Source organism: Solanum dulcamara, chromosome 9 (genome assembly GCF_947179165.1).
Source record: "Solanum dulcamara chromosome 9, daSolDulc1.2, whole genome shotgun sequence".
In the NCBI taxonomy this organism is placed as follows: Eukaryota; Viridiplantae; Streptophyta; class Magnoliopsida; order Solanales; family Solanaceae; genus Solanum; species Solanum dulcamara.
The window spans coordinates 65,192,976-65,200,903 of NC_077245.1; positions in this window are offsets into that span (position 1 = coordinate 65,192,976).

The following is a 7,928-nucleotide window of genomic DNA, read 5'->3' on the forward strand; positions in this document are numbered from 1 at the left end:
AAATACTAATGATGTAGTTAACCGGCATACATAATACGTATGGAAAAGTAAACCATCACCTAACTCAAAACCAAGTCTGAATACTCCTAAGGAACTTGAACTTTCCCTTTTCAGAGTCTCTTGCCTTGTTTTTGGTCTAAAACAAATAAATAACACAAGTAATCAATGAAAAATGACATAAATTATCGAGATTATATCACAATACTAACCCTTGATGAAGTTCATGATCTTATGTCATGACCAATGCTAGGCCCTAGGTGTGACATGATGATCGGAATCTCGAAGGACCCCAACCAAGCCTCTTAGCATATCATACATGAGCATACATACAGTAAAAAAACAATATGACTAAATCATGGATGCGGAAGTAAAGTCTCAACATGAATAGTCTCAAAATAGAATAAGTCTCAAATGTAAAGACGATATAGACTCTATGAACATCCAAACTTCCTCTACTAATCTAGATAGGGGCATAAGATAAGCTCCTAGCTCAACCAAAATAAAACATAAATTCATAAAATGATGAAAACAAAAATGTCTCATCCTCAAAGCATGAGGACTCATAAACTATAAGAAAATAAAGCTCAACTCCAGCCATGAGTAGGTGGCGCGCGATGATCATCGGTCCTTGTATTATGATACAATATAGGCAAAAATATGTATTAGTATATGTAATGCACTAAGTATGTGAGAAGTATGCATGAACAATAAAAATATGACATAATCAATATGAGTATGAGATGCATGACCAATATCGTGAAAACATAAGTAAAACTTGAAAGTATTTAAATATTATAATCATGTGGTCAATACACTAAGACATCATCATATGAACTTATACCATTTTATATACCTTGGTGTGGGATAGGACTTTTAACCAACATATAAGATCATGCGAGCTATAACATGGAATCCAATGTAGTCACATATCGAGAAGAGAGAGGTTGTGTGCTAATGCAAAATAGAAAAGTGATAGGTTATGCTTTAAGGCAACTCAAGGTACTTGAGAAGAATTACCCAACCCATGACTTGGAGTTGACGATGATGGTAGCTTCTTTAAAATTGTGGAGACATTATCTCTATGGTGTACATATAGATATTTTCACAGATCATAAGAGTTTGCAATATGTGTTCACTTAAAAAGAATTGAATCTTTGACAGAGGAGGTAGCTTGAACTGTTGAAGGATTATGACATGATGTACTATACCATTTGGGTAAGAAAAATGTAGTTTTCATCGCTCTTAGTAGATTGTCCATGAATATTTTTGCTCATATTGAGGATGAAAAGAAAGAGATAGTTTAGGATATGCATAGGTTAGACTATTTGGGTGTACGATTGGTTGATTTGAACGCTAGTGGAGTTATTGTACAAAATGGTTCCTAAATATTTCTTGTGGCGGATGTAAAAGCAAAGCAAGATGATGATCCCGCTTGGATTAAATTGAAGAAAGTTGTTTCCAAAAAGGCCATATAGGCTTTCTCAAGGTATATGAAATGGTATAATTTATCATGATGATGTTTTGATGCATTGACCACATGATTATGATTTTAAATACTTTCAAGTTTTACTCATGATTTTACGATATTTGTCATGCATCCCATGCTCATATTGATTATGTCATATTTTTATTTTTCATGCATACTTCTCACATGCGTAGTGTATTTCATGTACTAATGCATATTTTTTGTCTATATTGTATCATAATATAGCGACCAACAATCATCGCGTTCCTTCCACTCGTATCTAGAGTTGATCTTTATTTTCTCATAGTTGGTGAGCCCTCATGCTTTAAGGACAAGAAATTTATCTTTTCATATTTTATGACTATATTTTATTTTGAGTGATCTAGGAGCTTGTCTTATGCCCCTATCTAGATTAGTAGAGGCATGTTGGATGTTCATGGAGTCTATGTCGTCTTTACATTTGTGGCTTATTCTCTTTTGAGACTATTCATGTTGATTTGTTTTTTATCTTGATGACCCTTGGATGGGTTAGGGGCTGATCAACAACCCCAGGCCTTATTATATATGAAAAACAACATCAAAATACATGAAGAGGGGATATAAAAACCTAACCTCCTACCTATGGCGGTGTATAAGTCAGCCAATCTACTAAGGTCATCCAACTTATTCGCATAACTAAAAGAAGAAAATCCTAGTATCTAAGCACCTATAATAGAGGACTCCTCTCAAAACATAAATACTAGGAATGCATAAATAAAGGAGACTCTCTCCTTTACAATGCAAAATACAACAAAAACAACTTCAAAAAAGCTATAACTACTAAGACATAGAGACAACCTATGTGAAGATGCCATAATATCACCAAAAAGAAGAAAGAGCCTGTGTTAGATAGCAATAGAACAAATCCCAACAATGACCACTATCTATGGTGGTTTCTTGATCCTTTTGAGTTTCCTCCTTCTAAAATTGGTCATCCCAATTTTATCCAACTGGAAGTAAGATTTGGCTGCATGTGGAAGCTACTAACTGCTGAAATAAAGCTGAGGTATATTGATCTTGTGACTGTGCTTTGATAATGCATCAGCTGTGTAGTTAGCATCTAGAAAACTATGATTGCATTTGAAGTTTTTCATTTGGCTAATGATGTTGTGGAGCTTTTATAGTTCGTGATTAATATTCCAAGGTAGTTTAGTTTGTTGCTTTATCCATTTCACAAGAAGTTCTGAGTGAACTTCCAGTATTACATTATTATAACCAAGTTGAAGGCACCAAGTGGCGCTAAAAACAGTAGCCCCCATCTCTGATTGGTTGTTTGTTTCTTCACCTAAAGGAGTTGTAAAGGCAAAAATAAGATCCCCATTATGGTTTCTAAGGATACCCCCAACTCCAGTCTCTTTAGGGTTGGTAGTTGCACTACCATCAGTGTTTGGCTTAACCCATTGAGTAGTAGGTTTTAGCTTGTAGACAGTAGTGACCTAAATCTCATGTTTGCAGCTTTTAACTAGAAGGACCAGGTCCCTCTAGCAAGCTGGCCAGTGAATATAAGGGAAAATAGTGGTAAGTAGATTGGTGGTGTCCCTGAAAATAACATATTTAACTCTAGCTAAATTGAATTTCTTTCCTCCATATTTGCAAGCATATCTATTTTTCCACAAGTTCCAACAAATAAAAATGGGAGTAGCATGGAGAATTAACTTATGAGGTTCATTCTTATAGTTAAAGCTCCACTAGTTCATAATTTGGTGTCGTAGGAGTCTGTAGTCATTACTACTACTCAAAGAATCTGTAAAGAACTTCCATGTATTAGTAGCAAAGTGTCCACTATGAAAATATGGTCAATAGTGTCCATGTCAGGCATATAACAGTAGAAATATTGTGTTGGATCATTTCCAAAGCTGGTAATCCTCTCATTAGTTGATAATTTTCTCTCAAAGCTCTCCATAGTAAGAAAGAACACTTGAATGGAATTTTCTTATGCCAAGTGTAAGTGTTGATCTTGGTTTTCACTCTTTGTTCCTTGATCACATTCCATGATGAAGAATAGGTAAACATACCAATGTTGGGTTTCCAGAAAGGTTGATCAAGAACTATTTAATTTGGATGAAGTTGGGTTGCCAGAGTGCTTGAAATATGCTGTGGAGGTGCCAGGTGAATAATCCTATCCTGATTCCACTGTCCATTTACCATAAAATCTGCAACTCTAGTGTTGTTCTGTCTGGTACTTTCACTTCTGAAATTTGTCAAAGGACCCACTCCTAATCAGTTATCCCACCAAAAAGAGAATGTACCAGTGTTGATCTTCCATTGTATGTGAGGTTCAATCGTGTGTTTATTTTTCATCACGTGCTTCCACACAGAAGATTGCCTAGCATGCCACTTCTTGCTTATGGGGTTTGATATCTAACAATATTTATCTTTAAGGAACTCACCCCATAAAGTATTTTTGGTCCTGAAAATCCACCACTGTTTGTATTAAAAGGATAAGCAAACATCAGTAATCATTCTCACACCAAATATCTCCTTCTTCATAAGGGAAATTGAGATTTTTCCAGGATGACTAATGGTACTTCTTCCTATCATTATTCCATCCCCAGAAAAAGTTAGTTGTAAGGCTATGAATCTGTTTAAGGGTTGTTGAAGGAGGGGAAATAGCGAAAAGTAAGTGAATGGGAGGAGATTATAGGACATGCTCGAGTAAAGTGGATTTTCCCCCATTGCTTAGGATCCTAGTTAACTAACATGAGATCCTGTTAACAACTTTGGATATCACATCTGAGAAGAATATCACTCTTTGTCTACCAACATAAAATAGACAACCCAAGTATGTGATAAAATCTTTCTTTTGGTTAAAATCAATGATCATCTTGATCATGTTAGTGGTGGGTCTGAAAGCATTTGAAAGAATCATAAAATGGCTTTTGTCTTTGTTGATCAGTTGTCCAGATACTTCTTTATAAGTGGTCAGAGTATGCACGATCATCTTGAGGGAATTCTTTCTACTAGATCTGAAAATTATCACATTATCAGCAAATATGAGATGATTGATTTAAGGTCCTCTTTTTTCCAAATAGAAACCATGGTATAAGGGGTTCTGATGGAGATTGTTTAATAGTCGTGACAGAAGTTCTGCACCTAAAATAAATAGGGTAGGGGATAGGGATTTCTCTTGTTTAAGACCCCTTGTAGAGTGAAAAATTCATGTCTTCCACCATTAACAATAATGGAGTACCAATTGTTAGCCATAATTCTCCAAGTCATATCAATGAATGGCTCTCCAAATCCCATTCTCCTTAGAACAAGGCTAATATAGGACCAAGACAACCTATCATAGGCTTTGGTCATGTCCAACTTGATAACAACATTTTCCCCTATGATAGATTTCTTGATTTGATGACTAATTTCCTGAGCCAACATAATATTTTCTGAAATGCTTCTACCTTTAACAAATCTTGATTGGTTCAACGAAATCAGGTTGGTGAGGATAGGTTCAAGTCTCAAGCAAAAGAGCTTGGATATTATTTTGTTGGTGTAGTTACCCAGGCTAATGGGTTTGAATTATAAGAGTTTATTAGGATGGTTGACTTTTGGGAGTAAAACCAATCATAGGATTGCCTTCCATAATTCTCTCCCAAGCTAAGGGTAGAAGTAAGTCTTCTCATTTTTTGGTGAAACATTCACATAGGATTACCTTTCATAATTCTCTCCCAGCACTCCTTGTCTGTGTCTAAAAAGGTGGGGTGATCAGTCTAACAATTGAGGAATTTGAAGTACTTAATAGAAGTTTCATGATTCTCAGTCATCTCCATGTGAAGAGGACAATAATCTGATCCAACAGAAGGTAGGTGTGAAATGGTAGTGGTGGGCATATCTTCAAGCTATTTATCATTCACCATGGCTCTGTCTAACCTCTTCCAAATTCTGAAATTTATCCCCCTTTAGTTAGACCAAGTAAACTTTTGGCAATTAAAACCATGATCCATAAGACCACACGCTTCAATAACCCCATTAAACTCAAAACTTTTCTTCATATTGTAAGGAATGCCACCTAATTTCTCCTTAGTACAAATGATGACATTGAAATCTCCTACTATATACCAAGGAATCCTGTTATTGACATTTCAAAAGTGTAGAAGTTTGTCCCAAAGTGGCCTTTTGAGTTGATTTGTACATTTAGCATATAAAAAGATAGTGTTGAATTAGACAGGGATCTTGACATGTGTAATATTATAGGTGAGCTATTATTCATTAGATTTCAGGATATTACAATCAATATCAAGTGTCCAAAATATCCAAATTTTATCATTGGTATTACACTTTGCATGGTCCATAGCCAATTGGTTCGTGAAATTGTTCAACTGAGAGTTATTAGAAAATGGCTCCAAAATAAGAATTAAGGAAAGGTGGTGAATATTTTTAAGAGATTTGAGTCTCTCCATAGCTCCTTGAGTGTTAATACCCCTTGCATTTCAAATGATTGTACTGATCATTGGGAAGATTTTGAGGTAAATAGTCTAGTATATGGTCTGCTTAACTTGGCAGAATTATCAGGATTTGAGTTTTTAGTTGAAAATATGGTTTTATGGAAACCTTTGGGGGACAATCCATGTTCCTTTATGACCTTCTGGATTTCTTCTTCAATATCATTATCATTAGAGGAGCTAAATGCTTTGATCAACTGTGCATTAGTTCCATCATCCTCTTCCCGTTCCTTAAGAGAATAATGGTCATTATCTAGCTCATCCTTAGAGTTCAGAACTCCATATTCATCAATATCATCCTAGTATGAGCTTCAAGAAGGATTTCATAAGTAGTGTTATAGGTATATTTATTAGTGGAGATATCAAATGGTTTAGAGGAACGTTTATCAAGAGGGTGGACTTGGAGAGGGGTGATATCCATGCCAATTTGATCATCTTCCATACGATCAGGGCTACCCATCTAATTCTGAACCTGTCACATCTCTCAGTATTTTGGTCAACCTCACCATTGATTTTTTGTTCCTCAAGCTTCTTTTTAATAGCATTTGTTCTCTTTTTACTCAATTTATTCTTTTTTATTTTGTTACTCATAACACTTGTGCTTGTCATTGATCTCATATCCTTTGCTATAGAGCCTTTGTTTTGTCTTTGAGCAAGAGTAGATTCAGTAGTATTTGCTATGTTCTAAGTTTGTTGAGTTGTTCCTTGGAGTTGAACTTTAGTGGTTGCAGGGGCTCTAAAGTCAATCCTAAGGTCAGTGGATTGGTTCTCATGTAAAATGTGAGACAATACCCTCCCTTTTAGATCCTCTTCCTGTAAATTAGTAAGGCTTTCCTCCACACCATCCTCACCTCCATCAACTTCAATATCAGAATCAACAACAATAGGGATATGGGATGGGGACATAGGTACTGTACCCACAATAATATTAGGGAGGTTGATCCTGTGAACAGAATCAACATTACTCATCTTGGGAGCTTGGAAGTCAATACTTGAGGTGTCTCTGATTTTCTTCTGACTAACTGTGTTAATCAAAGTGTTAGATATATTGACTTGTTGAACATTATCATTTATCCTATATATATTTTTGCTTTTTTAGTTGTTTTTTTGGTCCAAGCATATATTATCCTTGGACATGTTGATATGATCCTCTTCTTATTTGCCTGGTTGTTTGGTTGCTACTGCTTCTTAGGAGTAGTAACTAGATCCTTTTGTTGCACTCTTATATTCTGATCCTTCTTTTTTCTCCTACCCTACATTTGCCATTCTTCCTACTGTTTTTTCTCTATTCTTTGCTATTTTTTTGTTTGTTTTCCTTGGTACCTGAGACACTAATAATACCCTCAGTATTAACAAGAATAATAGGTTTAGTTTGAGATGATACCTGATCAGTAGTTTCAACAACTTGCTTGCTTTTGGCTTTTCTTGTAACTTTAGCTTCTTTTCTCTTTTTTTCCTCCTCGTCTCTCTTTTTGATAGTACAGACCTGAGCTAAATGTCCTGGGTGTTTGCAATATAGATAATAGTCAAGTAGGCCTTCATATTGAATGGCTTTCCATCTTTTAACTATAAAGTCCTCCTTATCAAAGCCCATCTACACATATGGTGGTCTCTCTTTTGTAATGTCCAGTTGTATCCTGACTTTAGCCACATTTCCCCTAGTTTTTTTTGGAGGGATGCTGCATCCAAGTAAAGAGTTTTACCTATGGGTGATAAGAGTGTTGACAAGAACTCCTTGTTGTAGCAGTGCCAAGGAAGCTCAGGCAATGTAACCCACACTAGAATAATAGGAGTTTCTTTTTTAGAGGTGAAAGTCGGTGTCCAAACTTGAATTCTCATAAGCTGACCCTTAATATACATCTTTTGTTTATTCCAAATGGAGAGATGATCCTCTTAATTATCTAAATCAATGTATATATTTCTAGCATTAACATGAGCAATATTGCCCCCCTCGTTTGTTGAGCGTGTTGAATGAAACTCATCCT